At 46.6% G+C, this 21,753-nt stretch overlaps 1 protein-coding gene across 3 annotated transcripts in view; it reads right to left on the bottom strand.

Annotated features, from left to right (window-relative positions):
* FAM20B (FAM20B glycosaminoglycan xylosylkinase) overlaps positions 1–11,412 on the bottom strand; it is a 180,831-nt gene extending 169,419 nt beyond the window's left edge. The window contains exon 1 of one of the 3 annotated variants that reach the window (XM_085601634.1): positions 11,283–11,412. The gene's annotated coding sequence lies outside the window, so the exon portion shown is untranslated. Of the gene's footprint in view, positions 1–11,163 lie in introns of all 3 variants that reach the window. The other 2 variants (XM_085601635.1, XM_085601633.1) reach the window with 2 other exon arrangements.
* Positions 11,413–21,753: the final 10,341 nt, after the last annotated feature.

Genomic DNA, 21,753 nt, shown 5'->3' with positions numbered 1-21,753 from the left:
TAATAGGCGTAATGGGCTTGGGCGCATGCATGGTATAGCTCGAAGTCCGGTATGTCAAATCCTCCCACCAGTGCAGGCCTGGTAAGTACCCTCCACTGGATCCGCGGCCTTTTACCACCCCAAAATAGTCTTATAAGCTCAGACCGCAGAGTCTTGAAAAAGAAACGCCCCGGGTAATAGGGGATATTTAGAAAGAGGTATAAAAACTGCGGCAGTACCACCATCTTAATCAAGGAGGCCCGCCCTGCCATTGACAGGGGTAGGGCAATCCATCGGGTGATATTGTCAGTGAGCCGACTCATGGCAGTGCCGTAGTTTAGTCGGATCATCTCCTCTCTATCTCCCGAGATTTGAATCCCCAGGTATCTCAGGTCTGTGTCACACCACGCAAGCGGATAGTCCAGTGGGAATTGGACCGCAGCCGACGTAAGGGGAAAAACATGCGATTTCTCCCAGTTAATATGAATACCAGATAGTTTCCCAAAGACTATAAATTCTCGTAACAGGGGGTTGAGGTTAGTCTGGGGGTCGTGAACATAGAGGGTCAGGTCGTCTGCGTACATTGAGATCAATATTTGACGCAGGGGGCATCGGAGCGCTCTATCGTTGTGGTGCTGCCGCAGCCTGCACGCCAAGGGTTCGATCGCAAGAGCAAATAGGAGGGGGGACAGTGGGCACCCGTGTCTAGTCCCGCTTGTAACGGGAAAGGCAGACGAAACGCATCCGTTAATGAGAACTCTGGCAGTGGGTTGTCTGTATAGCAGCTGGATCCATGATACAAAGCCCGGGGGAAACCCCATGCGAAACAAAAAACCCGAACAAATAATCCCATTCAACGGAGTCAAACGCTTTGGTAGCGTCCAGGAATACCGCAGCCAGCGGGAGCTCCGGCGATACATTCTGGAGAATCGAGCACAACGTACGCAAATTATGCGAGGTTGCCCTCCCTGGAACAAAGCCCGCCTGATCCGGCAGGACCAATTTGCCTATGAGGAGGAGAACCCGGTTTGCTATAAGTTTTGCCAATATCTTGGTGTCGCAATTGAGGAGCGACAGCGGTCTATAGGAGGCGATGAGCTGCGGTTCCTTGCCAGGCTTTAATATTGACGTGATCAGGGCTTCCCGCATAGCGGGGGGTAGAGTGCCACCTTCAAGGGCCTCATCATAGAGTTCTTTCAGTATGGGGGCCATAGTATCCACATACGTTTTATCAAATTCAGCAGGGATCCCATCGAGGCCCGGCGCCCTGCCGGATTTCTGCTGCATTATTGCCTCACGAACCTAGTCTATTTCAAAACGGGTGCAAAGGAACTCTCTGTGGTGGTCTTCCAGCCATCCAAGCAATTCAAGGGGGTCCCTGCGCTGTGTCGCATACAGTTTGGCATAATGGTCCACAAATATATCCTGCACCGTTTTTGCGTCTCTGCACGTCTCCCCCCCCTACGTCTGTGATTTCTTGAATATAATTGGAGAATCTAGGTGTCTGTATGGCGTCAGCTAACTATTTACCCGGGCGCTCTCCCTCCCCATATCGCCGAGCTCTCCAATATTTCCCCAAGAACTTGGACTCTCGATCAGCCATATCTACGTATTCCGATAGCTTGGCCCTAAACTCGGCATACGCCGTTCCCCCGGCTTCTTGAGTCATCTGCAACTCCAGCGCTTTCAGCTCTTTTTCTAATCTCTGGAGCCTCCTACGCATATCCCGAAGCAGTCCAAAGCTTTTCGATATGCATACCTCTCTAATCGTGACTTTGAATGCTTCCCATATAATCTCCACCGAGTCCACAGAGCCCCTATTTCTCTGAAAGAAAAGTCCAATCTCCTCCTCCAGTTCAGCATGAAACACCGCATCTAGCAGCGCTGTAGGCTGCAGTCTCCATGACCTCTGCATTCCACTTCCCCCCCCACCAGGTCAAGCTCAAGATGCACTGGCGAGTGATCCGAGTAAGTGCGCGGCAAGTGACTAACTATGAATGCATGGCCCTAAACCTCTGGATGTTAGACAGTAACCTATCCGAGCCCATGATGCCGCGCTTGATACAAAATGCGTGCCCTCCATGGACCCCGGATGCATGTGACGCCAAGTGTCCAGCAGTCTGCCTTCCTCCATGATCTCACGCATCGTGGCCTGTGTGCGATTATAGTGGTGTGGCAACGCCGTCGATCTATCCATGGTAGGAACAAAGGCTACATTAAAGTCCCCTCCCCAGATGATATGCGCGGTGCCCAACGCCATAATTTTGCCCCAGAGGACAGTGAAGAACTCTGGTGTATCAACATTTGGGCCATATCAGCTAACCAACGTGAATGTATCAATTCCCAACCTCCCCCACACTATCGCATATCTGCCCTGTGGGTCTGTCAGCTCCCCCTGCGGCACGAAGGGCGTATGGCGCTTAACTAGGATGGCAACCCCTCGAGCATAGGAAGAGTAGGATGAGAAAAGCCTGTAAGTCACCCATTTCCCCGCAAATGTATTAGCATTTTGTGGAGCACAGTGTGTTTCCTGCAACAGTGCAATACTGATCTTGTGCCGGTCCAGATATGAAATATTTGTCTCTTTTTTCTAGGGTCCCCCATCCCCCTCACATTCCAGGAGAGAATCCCTATGCAACTGTTGGGCGTCCTACCTTCCGTTCTCTACATTATTAGTTATAAATGCCCTCCGCATCTCCTTGAGTGTGTCACTGTCTATGGGTGTACCAGTGCACGTTTGTCTAACTAGTAACATCGGAATAAGTGCTAAAACATTCCCACTATCCATCCTCCCACCCCCCTCCCACTGAAGCATCCCAACCATGCCAGTACCTCTGTTCCCGCCCCCCTCTCTTTTCGCAACTGAAACCTCTACAAATACTAGGACACGTCAACAAAGTGTCAAACAGATTCTACAGAAACAAAAGTCACCCTAGGGGGGGGGGATCTCCCAAATGGGGTGTGCCATCAGGTGGCTCACAAGTTCCCTCTGCTTCCTGAGGGACACGCACGAACGTGCCATATCCCATCAGAAAGGCAAGGGTATCCGGTATGTTTGCAGAAGTTCTTCAGTATCAGGTCTACTACCCCGTGTGGTGTGGGGAAGCATTTCAACATATAGTACATGGTCGCCGCCAAGGTGAGGTGCATTACTCACAGCAACTTTGATTATTATCCTCCTACGGAGACATCTCCAGTCACTCAATCAATGTCCGACGTGGTGGGCGATCGGGACCCTGCAGTAGATCGGTCCCCTGTATTTCGGCATCTCAATTGTTTTAAGAAATCCTTAGCTTGCTGTGGTTAAGTGAAGAAAAATTGCTTGCCTTGATGGGTAATACGAAGCAGTGCCGGGTAAAGCAGAGCATAGTAGATTTGTGCTTGCCGGAGCTTTTGTTTCACTGGGAAAAATTTTCTTCTGTCCTCCTGCACCGTCGCAGTGAAGTCCGGGTATATCGTGAAGGTTACTCCTTCATATTGGAGCTGCTTCTTCTCTCGTGCCAGACTGAGGGCCACGTCCCGATCTCTGTAATTGAGAAGCCGGGCGATGATGGGTCGCGGCGGGCCTCCCACCGGTGGTCTGGGGCCCAGCGACCGGTGCGCTCTCTCCACTACAAATTGGGATGAAAAGGATTCTGTCCCTATTGTCGCTAGTAGCAGTTTCTCCACGTATAGTTCCATTCTTCCTGTATTGGTAGTCTCAGGAATACCCAGGAGGCGGAGGTTATTGCGGCGGCTTCTCGCTTCCCTGTCTTCGCTCTTAGCCGCAATAACTTTCAGGAGTTTGTCCATTTGAGTCATTGTGTGTTGCATGCGCGCTGCTGCATCTTCCGAGTCGGATATGCGCGTTTCTGCCTCCTTGAGTCTATCTTCATGCCCATCTATTTTGCGCACAATATTGTCCATGCGTGTGTTCATGTCATCCATTTTCCCCGCGATTGAAGCTATTCCTTGTCGCACCTCCAGAAGGATAGTTTTCATGTCCATGTCTAGTTCCATCGGCACGTCGCGGACATTCGTTGCCGCAGGTTCGGTGCCACCCTCCGGGCTCAGCTTAGCACTTTTTTTCGACTCGAATTGGAGCCGGGGCTGGCGGGGATCAGTCTTCCCCATCTCGTCGGGTCGTGGAATACGCCCCACCAGTTCTCAGGAGAGGTCGAGCAGTCCCACAATGCGTCAGTCAGGCGTCCCCACCGGCCGTTGCACCGGGCCCGACAGCATACAGCGTGTCCTGGGTGCCCTCTTCGCAGCGGATGTAGCTCTCAGGCCCAGGTCCGGCCACGCGGCATTTAGTCTTCCTCTTCCCTAGCGCAGCTTAGATAGCCTGAGCCAGATTCCGGCAGCGTTCACCTGTCACGTAGGGCCCCCAGCTAGGATTGCACCTTATTTACAAGCTGTAATGAAGTATCCCTCGCAACGGGGCGTTACGCAGGCCGCAACCACCTCCCGCTCGAAGGGCTCCGCAGAACAGCCCACTGCGTGTGGGAATCAGGGCCCCTGAGGCGATGTCTCAGATCTCTAGCTGGTAGTCACTCTGCAGCCCCCTCACGACCACCGTAGTCACACAAGCAGTTCCGCACAGCCAATTCCCAGGCCAAGTACGATACTGACCCACCAGGCGTTACCGTTCACGCAGGTATCAGTGCCTGATTTTGGGCGGAGTCTCCAGGGTATTGTGCAGCTATTAGCCAGATCTCTTGTGTCTATTCGGATGTCACCTGCACCCTCACATTAGGAGGTACCGCTCTCAGTCGTGTCTCCTCTCAGCACCCACAGCGCCGCAGAATCACTGTCCTCGCAGCTTCCAGGCGCCACTTCAAAGCCGCACACGCCTCAGCGTCTCACAGCGCAGAGCTCCCCGCTATCTCGGTCCTATGCAAATTCAGGGGCCTACCGTGTCCCGGGCAGCTCCGCGATGTCGGGGCCAAAGATCCACCGCCGCCGGCATTCAGGCGCCTCCGCTCCCAGCTTCCAGGCGCTATTTCAAAGTCGCTCACGCCTCAGTTCCCGGCAGTGCAGAGCCCCCGCAGCCTCGCCCCCAGGCAAATGCAGGGGCCTACCGAGTCCCGGGCAGCTCCACGATGCCGGGGCCGAAGATCCGCCGCCGCTGACCCTCAGGTGTCTCCGCTCGCAGCTCCGGTCGACTCCGGTGTTCACAGCACCTGGTCTGTCCAGGCTCCCTACGCACTGTACGCTTTCCGCTCGTAGTCCTCACAAGGCCCCCAAACGTATCTCTTTGTCCAGTCGCTGTTTGCGCTGCCACTCAGGCACTATGCCGACCATTCCTCTCCACTTCGGCCTGTCCGAGCCTTGTCAGCTGCAATTTTTCGCCCGTGGCGGCCTGCACGCCTCGTGGGCGCATCGGCCTTTCGTAGCTGCGTTGCGCCCGGCACAGACCTCCACCAGTCAGGCGCCCTGCTCCGGTCGGGGATGTTTCCTCCTCCCGTTGCCTCCTCACTGCTTCGTCACCCACACGACCCACAAGACTCGCCAGGATTGCATACCGGGCATTTCTCCATCGATGCCAGGCGTTCACAGAGCGTACCCGACCTTGAAGAAGGATTAATAGGCGGATTATACTACCGGACTGCAGGAGCTTCACCCGAAGGTAGCCATTCCGCAAGTGCGCCACCTAGCGCCCCCTGCTATCAAGCGTACTTCCATAGACGGTACCCAAGCGATTTTTGGACATGCAGATATATTTCTTATATGTAGAACGTCAACGTGTTGCCCTGCTCTCAATATGCTAAACCACAGAGGGAATGCCAATTAATTAACAAGGTCTCCAGGCACCGAGATGCAAACCGATACTGAAAAACAAATGCACAGAAGAGATCTAATAATAGAAAGTGCAACAACATGTGGTGTTATGGTTCCGAAGCGCCATGCGGGGAACAGCATATTATTCCAGAAGGAACAGCAATAATGATGGGGAGACACGGGAAGAAGAGGCATCAATTAAAGACTGCACTGGCACCTGTCGAGGGATGATAAAGTGGGGAGGCTATGGGGAAAAGCTACCCACTATAATGAAATAAAAAAAAAAATGCAGCACTTATACCACTTGTTCCGAGGAGAGATGTTTGAAGACTGTCTTACTTATAGCTCTCAGTGCCCACCTAAAATGTAACGTTAGCTTATGGAAGTGAACACAAGGCTGGTGTCTTTCGGGGGGGGGGGGGCGAGACAGCAGAGAAGCCCTGGGAATGCTTCCACACGCGAAATAAATAAGCGTGCTTAATGACTGGAAACAAGTAGCAGCTGTTTTCAAGCACACACGTGCTTGTGGCAGCATCCGCTTTGCGGGAGCGAGCAACAGTCAATTAGTATGCGCGCCGCTGCTCGCTCCCGCAAGGTGGATGCCGCCACGAGTATGTGCTTGCAAATGAGCGACGGCTAAAGGTCCACCTATGCAACGCATGCGCTCTGCGTAGGCGAGACCTAAAAATGACCAATCGGAAAATAAATGCAGTAAAAAACATGAAATTAAAGCAGATTGGGACCCCAGCCCTGACATTGAAGTGAATTACTTTTAGTTGGATGCACACGTACACAAGAAAACACAATTGCGGCTGATTAAAGGAGCCAGTGGCTTAAACAGGCTGATGCGTTGCATTGCCCCATGCTGCATGATATGGTGAGCAGCAGAAAAATCTGAATGACACTTAAACACATCAATAGAAGAAAAGGGCAGACCAAAAGATTCTGCATGAAAAAGATTTTAGTTTTATTACGATTGATTTTTCTTGGAAAACAAGAGGCTTGCAAGACAGCAAAAGTTGTCTCAAGGCCAGGCTTAAAAATAATAGAACTCAAAAGTAAACAAGCCGACGTCCAAATTCAGCAGGGCTTTGGTAGAGAATCAGATTCCACAAAAGAACATCAGGACGTATTAAACCACCTACAATCAGCAGACTGAAGCGCATGTTTTTAGTCAAGTCCCTCGGAACCATGACACTCCTAACAATTAATTGGGATGACAATATTAACACCTAACCAAGCTGCGAATTATTCAACAAATCATCTCATGCATCATATTCCTACCAACTTGAAGATACAACGCTTTATATAGTACATTAGCAACAACTCACCTGTTTCCAAACATTTAAGTAGGCATTACATCTTCAACTGTTATCTAAAGCTTGAGGGAATATGCAAACATTGTCCTACCTTCCTTTGCACCTTGCAGGAACATACATAAATGAAGAATGCCGCTATATATGGATTTCTGACATATGCCAAGTTTCTATTGCTCCTGAACTGACTCTCTTCCAAAATCAGATTTCCTTGGCTATAAGAAATGTTCACCACCAGATAGGTGCAGGCCTTTTGTCTTAATTTGCCTCGCAACAGCAAGGCTAACTCTAGGATGTGCATGACTAGACATGAAACCTGTTGAACAACTGAAGCGATATTAGCAGATAACCAATATCATTAGGAAGGGCAGGCTACAACAGTTACACAATAACTGGTCATCAATATACCATATATGTACCAAAATATCATCCAATGAAGCCCCTTAAACACTAGACTTTCTCAGTTTCTTGTTGTTTGGCTCCAACAAGTGCAGAAAGCACCTGTTGCAGCCATAATCGCGCGGGTGATGGGGGGTTGTACAAATATATTTTTGAAAAATCATAAGACCATTTCATTGTCAGTCTGAAGGTCAATGCACTGGTTTTCAGTGGCAGACCGCATTTGGTACAAATTGGCGTGTTATATGAGGTGTGGGTATATTATGTGGTATGGCTGTGCAACCTTACTGTAGAATACACTAGTAAAACCTGTCTCTGGTCCAGTAAAGCTTGTTTGAACAAACGTAAGCTCAACCCTGTGAAGCTATGGATTTGAGCAGCAAGGCATGCACAAAGGAACTTAGTGTAAAGCATTTAACAGTACCAGTAAATTAAATAAGAAAGCCACACTACAGCAATTTATAAAAAAAACATTTTTATGAATTTTTAGAGTCCTTGGTAAGCAAAATCTGACAGAGGCTTCTGGTGAAACAGATTTTTAAAGGTTTTAGCACTTCTTAATTAAACTGCAAACAAGCATTGGTCAATTTAAACTTATGCAAACTTTTGAGAAGTTTGTAAAAGTTAGTTTGGCTTATCCGGCCTGGCTTTTCGACCAAATCCTTCAGTGAGAAAGTCTGGAGGGATCAACTGGGTAGATTTGGACAGTTATTTGGCCACCAGAGCGTTTTCAAGTCCAGTTCCAACCTTCACAACTCGACCGCCTTAGACATTAATGGAGTGGTCCTGATGCTGAAGATACAGGATGAAAACATGCTCAATGATCCGGTTTGTGTTTGGTCGACAGGGAGTCTTTGTGCGATTCATCAGTCAACAGATTGTGTGGGATGACTTAGGCCACAGAGGTTGGGTTCTCACAAAGTCCTCTTCGTGACTGTAAAAGGCCAGCTGAGGCTGGGCAACCAGTCTCCGTACACAACAGTCACAGCGAAATCCTTTAGTGGGGGCTAGTATCACTCTTGGGCGACCAATCTGGATTCTGACGAAACCCTGGAGTCCGGCTATCTCGGGTGCAACTTTTGCCCATCGAAGACCGGTCTTTTGGGAGCACAACGGCAGCTAGAAGCAAATCTTCAGCGGTGGCTAGCAACTTAACTGTTTGGGCTTCTTTAGCTTTAATGTCCCTGGTGATGTTTCAGAGGCCAGTCAACTGACCGTTGGAGTCACTGCTTTGGTCTGGGGCTAGGAGACGACTTTTCCCCGAGCCAGGAGCCATAGGCACAGTCCTAACTTTGCTAGCCCAAGGTGCAGTCCAGCAGACGGTGCAGCCTTTCTTTGTACAGTCCAGCGGGCAGCAGGGCAATCCTTCTTTGGTTCTTGTTCCAGTTCCAACATGATCTGAGGTGGAGGGTGCCAGGAAGTGCCCTATTTATTCCCAGAAAGTGCCCTGGAGGCAGGGGGGATGTGGTCACTACCAAATGGGCTACCAAGTCACCTCCCTCTTTCTGACTATGTGTGGCATCTAGCAATCCCAGAGTGTACTATTCCCTCCTCTCTTAAGATGTCGGGCCCTTGCTTGGATGTCAGGAGCTTCGTAGCCCACCCGAGAGGTGTGGCTACCCGAGGGCTGCACCCCCACAGGAAAACTGGTGTGGCCACTCGGTTTCCCTCTCTGTCTTTGTCTTCGGCCTGTCTATCTGAACAAAGAGCAGCTGCTCAGGAGTGTGAATGCCATCTTCCTGCCATTGAAGCTTGCCTTTTGGGCTAACACTATGAGTGGCTTCCTGCAAGGGGCGGTGACACCTCTCTTTGAAGCATGCTGCTATTGTTCCTAAGCCTGGGAGCTGTTCACATGAATGCCCAGGCTGGCAAAAAAAGCTGTCTGTTGGCCAGTGCCCATGTTAGGCTATTTGACAATCCAAATCCAAAAAACTGCATTACTTTAATAATGATGTTAAATTCAATCTAGGCATCAGTTCGGGTTTAATGCCACAATTAATTTGATACCTTACAGTAAGTAGCTAGGTAGTCCAATTCAGAAGTTAGCCAGGCTGAGGTGTCAGCCAGTAACCCTATGTTAGCCAATGGGGCTACTAGCCTTTGCACATCAAACAAGCAATTTAGAAGTGTTTCTGTTAAGACATACATAAAATACATGTCCTACTTAATAATATACAGCTCCCTACCTTAGGGCTCCAAAGGGCCTTCCTTAGGGGAGACTTACATACATTGCAAACGGAAGTGGGGGCTTTGCAAATAGAGCTAATGGCAACATTGAACTGCCACTGTGACAACTGCCTTTCCAGTCTGCAGTGGCAGGCTGGGAGCCATTTTGTACTTTGTCACACACAGGGAGGAACAGTCAGTGCTGTTGCCCTGGTTGGACACTCTGCCTTACATGCCCTTGGTACTATACACTAGGAACCTATAAGTAAGTTAGTACTTGTCAACTGGGGATAGCTAATTTGTAAGGGGTTAGAACACGGAGGTCTGGTTAGCAGGCTTCAGTGCATTCTCCGTCGAAAAACCAGCAGCTAGTAGTCCAAATGAGGGTGAAAAGTGTGTGGGAACCTGCAAAAAGCCTGTTTTCTTACACATGTTCTAGTCTATAAAGCCTCAACCATTTAGCCTTACTCCTATATTGCTGTATTCCGACAGCATTACATATCAAATCACAAAAAAATGTGTTAATCAAACGACAGTATTTCAGAACGAGTGCATGGGGCCCTCTACAACCATTTAAAACATTTACGCTTCACAGTTACACAACGTGACTTAATTACTTTGCTGAAATTGAAAATCAGCAAACGATTGAGCTGGGAAAATAGCACACGAACGATGCATCAACCTAAAATATACGTGATATGTGGAAGGTCAAGCCTCGACATCCGCTAGATTACTCGAGAGTTTACATATTCGAGGCAAAAATCTGTGTCCTACCTCCTGTCCACGCGTTACCAGTCCGAGGAAGATGTATCGGATAAGTTGATGTACCCGTGGCAAAAATGCTCGGCACTATGTGGGCTAGTGTCTCAATTGGTCGGGTAGAATAGGCCTTTAATTCTACCGAGGCAGATAAAGGACGCACCGATGATAAGGGGTAGCACCTGTTATGTGTCCAAGGCCTAGTCCGTTATTGAAGTGCATTTGAGAAGTAACAATACATTATATTATAAAGGGTATCTGTAGCTGCGTGTTGTCTGTCAATGGCATAAGAATCTCAAAAAGGCCAACACATCAGACCGATGACTCCGGGTTTTTATGCCAAAACAGTTTTATTTTAGCTGTCTTCCAAACAAAATTGCCCCCACTTTGATGTAACTCGATAAAGAAAATGAACTCCCCCGTCTGTTTTCAAAATCTCCCAATTTCCCATCTCCAAATGTTGGCATTTGAGTATTCCATACCAAAAGGCCAGAGGTAGACTCAAGAAACAAAAAATAAAAAGCTTTTTGAAGGTGGTCACGTTCTAAAAAGACACAGTGCAACAACGTAGTATCTCGTCAAAATGCAGTAACATCTACACTAGTGACAGCACCGACCGCTAACAGGCAACAAACATATTACGGTGACAACAGAAGGCTTATTCATAAAGCTACCACGTACACCTTGTCAACGACAACGTGGCAGATCCTGTTTATGCTACGATACTAGCACTACAGTAATTACATAGGAACTAGTTATACAACGTACCCCTCCCGGAACTTACTTTGCATTCTTTCCACCTGCACTTTTCACCATCTATATAAGATGCCGACCTGTCACCCACTTTTACACATATCCGTCTAAGGACGCTGCCTTACGAACGTTGCTAATTTTTGAGCTTACATTCTAATGACATCTAGCCGTAAATTCAGTACTTCCGGGTCGCATGCTGGCCAATTCCATTGCTGAACACATTCTTGCAGTGGGAACGACACGTAATATGTGACGTGGTCTAGCACTGGATCACTCCCGGTACCCTCAGCCATTCCCGGCGGGCTTCTAGGATTCCGTAGAGTTCATTGGTTTAGGAGTCCACACGTGCCACGGAGGTTTATAAACACTAGTCCGATTCAGAACATTGAGCCACAGCGCGGACCGTGTGAAGTACAAAGCGCTGTCCAGGTGAACTATCTATAATCTGTGCAAAGTGTCTCAGATCAATAAGAAAACAAAATGGAAACTTAAAATTTCAAAATGAATGTGGAGTAAAGAAGCTGCTGCCTCGGTATCCAAAATACCCAAAGACGATAGGACAGAGAAGTTTGGATGTTTTTGGGCGGTTTTATGTAGCGCGAACACCCCGATGGGAGTGGTGATTTTACATGAGCACCAGTTACCTTACACAAGACAAGCACACATTTATTTGTGGTAGGCGCGGGGAGATAACGTGTTGAATATGAAATCACAGGATGTGGAGCCAGCACCGAGGCTCGTGCCTGATTCCCCAGCTCCAAAGTCGGCAGCTCTGGTCATTAAGCCACATCCTCTGATGGTGAGAGATGTGTTGCCGTGGTGGGAGCCAGTAAAGACTAGATCTGGTCAAGACAGCATGGTGAAGAGGATAGAGACTCAGGTCTTCTGCGGAAGGTTAACAACTCTCCTCGCAAACGTGTTTTCTATTGCACAGTTCAGCCAACCCAGCGTATCGCCATATTTCTGCACCATAGATGACAGAGCTTTTCACCTTGATGTATATCTCTACCACTGGGGCGAGAAAATGTGCATGGGCCTTTTTGCGCAATTTGGTCACGGTCTCTGCTTTCGGACGGAGTTTCAGTGCGCTTTTTAGGTCGTGCCTGGCGTAAGTCTGCGCTGTCTCGCTGGCGAGATTTAATGTTTTGGTTAGATTTCTCTAGTGGGCTTTAAGCCCCGCCCCTCCTTTCCATTGGCTGGCGTCACCGTTTATGCTAAACGGTGGGCAGCCATTGGAAAGGAGCGCCTCATGACGTACCCTTTTCTCTTTTAGAGCCGTCCCAGTTGGACTGGCTGCCCCGACTTACTGCTGGCGTAAAAGGTTTTCTTATCTTTATGGGGCCAAACACATGGCCCCATAAAGATAAGAAACCAGTCATGCAAGTCAGTCCAACTGGGACGGTCGCGAGCCAGTCCAACTGGAACGGCTCTAAAAGAGAAAAATACTATCCCTTAATTTAACTCCTGCACACACATGGCCAATTCACCCTCTTCCTATATACACCATACCCCTCTAAGCTCCATACCTTGCTCTTGGCGCAGGTCACGCTCCGCAGGGCTCCGTAGAAGATGGCCAGCAGCGCCATGATCATCAGGCTCCCGTAGGCTAGCGCCACCCCTCGGGGGAGTCCGGCAGCCGGGCAGATGCGTTGGAAACTGTGGGGTCAGAGTCGTTGATCAGCGACGGGGGAGGCTCTACCTCTGCCATGGCTGGAGGTTCGGGGAGCTGCGGGTTTCAGAGAGGGAGGTGGGACAGGAAGGTGCAGCGCCAAGGCTGCGTGGAGCTCTGTAGGAGGGCTCCGGACAGGGAAGAGACTGCTCTTTCAAGCTCAGCTGTTTTTGGTACTGGTAAGGCCACATTTTTGTTTTTTGTTTTGCATATTTTATATAGCGCGAACTCGCCCCGAAGGCATTTTGTTCACAGCACATTCAACATAGTTAACCAGCCTTTAACTCATACCGGTGGTATAAATTGCAGTGTTTATGTATGCATCTCTGAACTATATTATTTGAATCACGATAACCAAAGTCCAAACACTCGTTGCACACACATGCAAATATGCTAATATAGTAGTCTCTTACCCAACTTGGGCAGAATCTGTGTGTCTCAGGGGGAGGATGGACTGTTATTCAGAAGTGTACTAATGGTAAAGTGAGATCAAAAAAATATAGTATACATATCGTAATGTTGTTAAAATCTTAGAGCGGTTCCCCTTCTTACATGCGTAGATACGGTCTTCCCCACTTACTAGTTTACACATCCTGCTTTCGTGTATACCTGTGTACCAGCTCCCCCGGCTCTCGCGTCTCAACCTTTTACATTCGCGCCCTAAATACTCGGGGATGTCGGTAGAGCGCTCTGTAGTTATACCGGGGGCGCGTGTCAATTCGCGTCATTTCCCATGCGCCTGAGCAAAGCCTATTGGGATATGAAGTTCCAAGTCCCTTTTCGTGTCTATTACCTCCGGTCATGTCTGTGGATTATAATAGACTGGACTGAATTTTCATTTACACAATGTCTAATTAGAAAGTTTGAAATAAGTTTGAGAAACGTTGTGAGCGATATTAGGTTCACCATACAAAATTCAAAATTATATGCACCAGATACGTTCAGTTATTTTTTCTTTGTTGAAACTTTAAACTTTCCCCATTTTGATTTGCGTTTAAACTTACTATGAATTCAGAATTAGGTATAATTTGGGGAGAACCTTGTATGCAGAATATATTGTAAACTCACATTTTTTTAGTTGTTTTGCTCATATATACGCTCATATATAGCGGTAGACGCTCTGTAGTTAGACCGGGGACGTGTGTCAGTTTGCGTCATTTCCCATGCGCCTGAGCAAAGCCTATAGGGATATGGAGTTCCAAGTCCCTTTTCGTGTCTATTACCTCCAGACACGTATGTGGATTATAATAGACTGGACGGATTGTCATTTTGCACCATATCTAATTAAAAGGTTTGAAATAAATTTGAAAAAACGTTGTGAGTGATATTAAGTTCTCCATACAAATTTCATAAATCAATATACCAGATACGTTCAGTTATTTTTCTCTCTTTGTTAAAACTTTAAACATTCCCCATTTTGATTCGTGTCTAATCTAACTGTGAATTCAGAATTAAGTATAATTTGAAGAGAACCTTGTTGCATGCAGAATATATTGTAAACTCACATTTTTTAATTGTTTTGCTCAGATATATAGCGCGCGATATCAAAATTTTTAGCAATACCCACCATTTCGGAAAAGTCAATATCACATAATACGTCCAATTAGATATCACATTGTTCTTAATGAAATAATGCCTTGTGAGATTTTCTCAAATTTAGTGTGTCTCATTTTTTAACAATTCTTTTTATTTTTAATCACATATTTTCAATTGTCATCACATTTTTTCACAGTCCCGGTACTTTCTTAAATGTTTTTACTGCAGGAAAATTACAAATTCATTATCATTCACTGCGTATATTACCAGTTGTACTTATCTTACCGCATTCCAGGGTATTGAGTCGTTCAGGCCCTGTTTGTCTGTGCCCAATCTGTACACCCATCTTTGTTCTCGTTCGAATAATCTTTTCGTTATATTTGGACCATCATTTACTTTCTCTATTATTGTCCATTCCAGGTCTTTCTCAGAGTGTTTCAATGCTACATAATGTGCTGTTAACTTTGTGGCCACTATTCCACGTCTGATTGTACGTCTGTGTTCTCCAATGCGGAGTTTTATCCTTCGTGAAGTCATACCAACGTATTTCAATTTACATGGGCATGTGATTACATAGACAACGTTATTTGAGTTGCAATTAGTATGGTGTCTTTGTTCCCATTCCTCTTTTAAGCCCAAGTCTATGTTCTTTGAGTGTTTTGTGAAAGGGCATACTGCACAATTTCCACAGGGGAAATGTCCTTTCACTGGTGAACTATTCCACAATGTCAATTGCATAGTTGTGATTGGATCACTATTATCCGTGTGAACTAGAGTATTTCTAATACTTCTGTTTTTTCTGAACGAGAACATTGGTTTTTCAAAATGTAAACTGTTTGAAGTCAGAATCCGCCAGTTATTCTGTATGATTCTCTTCACAGAATTGGAGAATGAATTATATGTGGTAACACAGATAATGGTTGGATTCGCTTCTTTGGTATTAGTTTGTAATAGTACCTCACGTGGGGTGTTCCGTGATCTTTTCTTTGCCTGCTCAACCACTTTTTTGGGGTACCCTTTGTTTAACAATTTAGAGGATAGAATTTCTGCCTCATTATTGTAGTCCTGTAGGCTGGTACAGTTTCTTCGTATCCGCAGATACTGACCTATTGGGAGATTTTCTCTTAAAGAGCGAGGATGTGCACTACTGAAATGTAAAAGATTGTTGCGGTCAGTTGGTTTTTTATAGAGGGAGCTCTCTAGTTTCCCATTTATGGCAATGATATTGATGTCCAAAAATTAGACTTTCATGTTGTTATTGGTACCAGTAAACTTGAGAAACGGATTGATGTTATTTATCCATGCCATGAAGTCTTTTATACTTGTGTTATCTCCATGCCAGATGACAAAAATGTCATCTATATACCGGAGCCATTTACGTACTCTGTCAACAAATGGGTTGTTATTCCATATATGGTTTTCTTCTATATATCCCATGTAAAGGCAGGCTATACTAGGGGCAAAGGTACTCCCCTTCGAAGTACCATGTACCTGTAAGAATAGGTCATCCTCAAATCGGAAAAAAAATTCAGTAAGGGCAAGCCTTATTAGGTCCATCACAAATTTCACTGGTGCATTCCATGGCCAGACAGTCTGATTAAGTATAGCCTGTACTATCTGTATACTCTCCTCTTGAGGTATGCTTGTATACAGTGCTTCAACATCTAGGCAAAGCATGGTTTCCACAGATGGGTCATAATGTATGTCCGTCAGGATATTGAGAAGATGTTTTGTATGTCTGACATAAGATCTCTGATTTGGAACCAGAGGTCGTAAGAAGAAATCAGCAAATTGGGAGAGTGGTTTTAATAATGATCCTATACCCGATACGATTGGTCTTCCAGGTGGAGGGATCTTACCATTGTGAATTTTCGGGATAGTGTAAAAAATTGGTATCCTTGGTTCTTTTTTGTTTAGAAAGTCATTCTCATTTCTAGAAATCCATTCTCTCTCAAATGCATTCTTTGTCATTTGTACGATTGTTTTTTGTAGTCTTTGGGTAGGATCTCGTTGGATTTTCCTATAATGCCGTACATCTGAAAGGAGGGAGGTATACGCGAATCTATAAGCATTCATGCTTTGTACAACTATAGCTCCTCCCTTATCTGCAGGTTTTATAATTAGATCTTTACACCTGCCCAGAGATTCCAACGCTTTTCGTTCTGCCCCACATAGATTATTGAATACCTTGAAATTTGGTTTTAGTGTTTCAATCTCTTTCCTGACTGCTTGTTCAAATGTCAGGATTTCTGGAGGTATCAATGATACAGGGGGTTGAAAATTGGACTTTTCACGTAAAGTTGTGTATCCAGCATTCTTTTCTTGTAGTGGTTGTTTTTCAAAAAAAGCTTTTACACTGATTTTCCTGAAGAATTCTCCAAGTTCACAGTGTATCTTGAATTTGTCAATATGTGTAGTCGGGACAAATCCCAATCCTTTGTTAAGTACCTTCAATTCTGTTGTGGTTAGTGTCTCCTCTGTGAGGTTTACCACCAGATCTTCTTCAAGCTCGGGCCTGCCACCTGGTCTTTTGTCTGGCTCCTTGTGTTCATTCGTTTGTCGTCTTCCCATTGGACATTCCGAATTCGATTTCCACGTCTTCCTCTTCTGCCTCTTCTCCCGCCCCTCCCGCCCCGTCCTAAAAAATATTGTTGATTCTGGTTGGGCTGGTAGAAGGGCATTCCAAAAAACTGGGGAGGTGGTGGGCCTTGAAACACTGCAGGGTGATACCCTCCTTGCCACGGAAAAGGTTGTGTATCCTTGGTTGTATCCCCCTCTTCTTTGTCTCCGTTGTCTCCCTTGCCAACTTCTATTGGAATTATCACTAGACCATTCATCTGGATCAGAGTGTGATGTCTCCGACTCACTTACATTAGATGAGCCAGTGACCCTTCTGTTTGTTTTTGTAGTCATCACGTATATATGGGTACACCTTTTCATGAGAGAATTTTTTCAGATCCTTCTGTAATTTGTCTATCTTACTCTGCATAAGGAACTCTTTATGTTCAGAGATCTCCTTGTTCACTTCATCTAACTTCTTCTTATATATTGTGATTTTTATTTGAGTATTCAAAGTATCTTCACTTGTCTTGATGTTAATGAGAAGTGCTTCTGATAATCTTTTTGCTGTGTTTATGATGAGTATTAACCAGTCGCGGGTGCATCGCCACGCAATTAGCAACCACTCTTTTCTGAAGATGGGATCATCTAGGAAAATCCTAGGTTCATTCCTAACTAGTAAGCCATTGGGGGCAGCATTGCCCCTTAGATATTCAGTCATTATGGCCCCATGTATTAGGATCTTCATATGATTCCGTTTTAGTTCTTTGAGTTCATCCCAACTTTGGTACTGACCAAGACTCTGGCTAATATTGGTGTCTGGTAATAGCGATGGACCTGCTAGAATGGCAAGTACCATATCATCAGAGTACCCTATTCCCAGTTGTTCAGCCATATTTTAAACAAATGTTTATTGATTGTGTAGCTACTTACTGGTAAAACCACTTCAATGGAGGTGATACAAAACTGAATAAATCCTTAATATCTCTCGCTATATATGTGTATATATTTCTATTTTTTTGGAAATTTTCCACAACCCCACAGCTATCCGCTGCTCAAAATTCTATAACCACTAGGTATCAATAGAGGGTTCCACTGATGCCGTAAGGGGTAAGAAGGATAAATGTATGGATACTAAAATGTTCACATTTGTTTGTGTATATATATCACAAAGAACCCTCCTGACCAAGAAGGTATATATATGAGCCATTAATGACAGATTGAAAATACTCGAGAGGATGTTTAACCAAAGTGAGTACAGAGGTTAAAAACAGATATAAAACAGAGAAAAAAGTGGGAAAGAAATATATCTAAAAGGCATATCTGAAAAACACTCTTTTATTCTCAAAGTGCAGCCCACGGTTTTCTAAAGTACTTGATTACAAAGTGTATGCGTCTATACTGAGTCCACGGTTGGATTACTTACCAAATGGTAAGTATTTCAAGATGATGATGAAGCTGGGGAATAATTGATATGAGTCACAGACTCAGACACAGCCAGCATATCCAGGTTAGAACATTTCTGCAAATATGAAAACAACAGTATTCATATAGGATAAATTGATAAAGATTATTGTAGGAAGGTGGATATCTGACTATGGTTACCCCCAATTTTTTGCCTAGTGTCTAGCTGGTTTTTCGACTTAGTTGGCCTGAGATCCTGCCATTCAGGATCTCAGCCCATCTGCTCTCTCTTTAAAATGGACTCCATGTACCCTAGGTGCATAACCCATTGGAACTAGATCACCCTGTGAGCCCCTGTACCAGTGTACACTAGGTACCCAGGGCATTGGTTTATCTAAGGCCACCAGGGGCTGAAGCATGTATTGTGCCACCCCTGGCCTGGCCTAACAAATTTGACACAACTGGCTGATCCCTCAGCTGGGGTAAGTTGGTGTAACCACCTCTTACTTAGGTGTAGTATACCTATGCCTAACCTAAAATGGGACACATGTTAACCTATAAGTCACTCCTATGGCAGGCCGTAACAATCCTGAAGGCAGAGTGCTTGGTTCCATGTGAGATGGTGCTCTGGCATGAGCTGAGCCTGTCTGCAGTGGTCGGAACAACTTCCTTCTACCGTTTCCGGATATCGTCATACCATATACTCTTAAGTGCATTATGAACCTCGCGGTTAAATGCTATCTTTGGTTTGGCTTTATCAAAACATGTCGAGTAACGTGTCATACGAATTGGAATACTAACCCCTCGCCAATTCTGGCGACGGGGTTAGCATTCCACCCTTCTAGAGGGACACGACATGTACAGTACCTGAAACCCGGGTAAAATCAGACATAGCCTCAGCTCCACAAAATGGATGCTGCCACCACAGACACAAGTCTGCCCTCCTGCTGCTGGGAGTCCTTCCAGCTTGGGAGACGTGGACAAAGGGTTTCCTGCCAGGGGAGGTGCGAGCACCACCCCAGACAGGATTTTGTGTATTGGTCAGGTAGGGCTTGAATGGAATGAGACATGCCTGAGGCTCACAAGGAGCCTCGGTGCATATGCCAGTTCAAACCGGTCCTGGGGCACACCAGACCCGGACCTGGGGCGAGCTGGACAAAGGATTGGGGGTGTAACCACCCCCCTTCCTGGTCCCACCCTTAGGGAGGGACCTAGCAGGTAGTCCGGCCCCTAGAATCCGCTTCAAGGTAGGAGCTGTGTCCTAAGACTTCAGACATCCTGGAATCAACTTAACCACAAGAAGAAGACGGGAACTTCGACGCTCTGCTGCACAGAGGACTGAAGGAAATCTCCCCTATGGTCAGGGAGTGACCATCTTGCTAACGCAAGCACTAACCAGCCATTGAACGTCTGCTTTGCCGCCGCCTCCTGCCGGAGCCCGAGCCCAGAGCCCGACAAGACCTGGACCTCCAGACCTCTCACCGCCCGATCCACAGTCCCTGCAAAGAAGGAACCCGTGGAGGCACCGAGACACGTGGAGCCAGCCATCTTGAAAGACCGACGACAAGCTGCAAGCGCAACAACAGAGGCTCCCTCCAAGTTGTGCTTTGGGTCCTGAGAAGCCCAACACCCGAGCAGCATCTGCACCAAAGGTGAGCCCTCCAGCATCTCCACGATCTGCGTGGGGCCCCTCTGCACTTTGCATCTCGACGCGCCTGCCCGGTCCCTGGCCCGCTGGCTAGTGGCCATTTTGGCGACCTATTTTGAAATCAACGACGCTGGTCTGGTTGCTCCAGACTGGCCCTAGCTGTTCTCCAAAAGAGCAGCCCCTCTGACCTTGCTGGTCAGAACAATCAGCTTTCTTGAACTTCCATGACTCCTGCCTTTGCCAAGGCTGGTTTGCTTCTTTCGAGTCGCCGACACCGCCGACAGCGAGAGCCTGCGTGGGACAGCTCGTGACTCGACTCCTGGACGTCGTCGACCTTCAGGGACCACGTGGCTGCGGAGACAAGCTACACTTCACCACCTGTTTGCACCCGACATCGCCTGGTACCTACCTGGTGCCACGCCGGTCACTGGCTAGTGACTGTGAACACTGTCCCCTCTGCTTTCAGGTCTTCTACAACTCCGATCCACTCTTGGATCCAACGCAGCTCTTCTGGACCGACCGCCTGCAGCATCTTTGTCATCAGGCTCCATTGAATCGATAGAAGAAACCCGACGCACTTCGAGACCTATGCACCCGCTTCCTGTGGGTGAGGTAAAGCTGGCACTCCGGTGCCCAAGTGTAGAGAATCATCTCTAGTGTCTGTGTTTCGAATCTTGAGATCGTAGTCCATTCAGAAGACCCTTTCTGCAGTAACTTTTTAACTTTTACGCACCCATTGAAAACCTACGGGAGCACACGTGTGACTTTCCTCACTGCACACGCAACCCGTGGACCTCCTGGTCACTAACTGAAGTTAGCTCCTTGTAGGCCCAGCGATTCTAGAGGCCCTAGGCCTTTTCCCTTTCCTGTTCATGGTACTTATACCACTAATTTAGTATATGGTTTGAGTGGCCACCAGGGCCCAACCATATAAAGTGCAACTTCTGTGTATTATAACATTGTCTTGTTTAACGATTTGTGCTCCTGTGCTCATAAAGAGTCTAGGGGTTACTTTGAGAAATAAATACATATATATTTTGAATATATATCTGTGTGGTGTCCTTTCATTGGTATAAAAGGGGGTTACATTTGGTAAAACAGCCTGCTTAACACGCTTTAACGAGTTTAGCCTCAAAGACTGCTTAGCCTACGCTACCACTAGGGCAGCTAGTCCGAAAAGGTTGACTTACAACCACACCATAAGGGTTGCTTGGAATGGTACAAGGTGGTCACTTTAACTAGTGAACATCATATACCAGGCCAACTTCTCACAATTATGTTTCCTAAAAATGTTGAGAAACATTGCAGACTAGCGGTAATGTGGACCATATTGATGCTAAGAGGCTTACCAGTTTCGCAAGAAGACGGGTGGATGCACCAAAGTATTGAAGAACCCACAAGCCCTATAGGGGTCATATATAATTCCTTCTGAGTTAAAGATTTTATTACACACTGCAGCCAGATAACGAAAAAAAGGGGGTGGGGGGACCAGAATGAGGGGATTCTGGTCTGCTTTTAAAAGGTACATCTGATGTAGATGCATGATAAACAACAGTTAAAGGTAATACCTTATTGCAAAGATGGCTAGAACGATGAGGAAATTGAAATGCTGCTCGATGGCTCGAAGTCCTATAAAACGCACCATAATTGTAACAAGCATTGGCATAGCCAATAGGTCTCGCTTTTGGGACCTTATAAGTATTTAGTTATGCAGCACAATATCCTTGATGCAACAACATCAACTGTTGCATGGCTAAACACTTATAAGGTCCCAAAAGCGAGACCTATTGGCTATGCCAATGCTC

This window comes from Triturus cristatus, chromosome 4_2 (assembly GCF_964204655.1).
Source record: "Triturus cristatus chromosome 4_2, aTriCri1.1, whole genome shotgun sequence".
In the NCBI taxonomy this organism is placed as follows: Eukaryota; Metazoa; Chordata; class Amphibia; order Caudata; family Salamandridae; genus Triturus; species Triturus cristatus.
The sequence above is the reverse complement of the archived record's forward strand: the minus strand, read 5'-3'. Positions and strand labels throughout refer to the sequence as shown.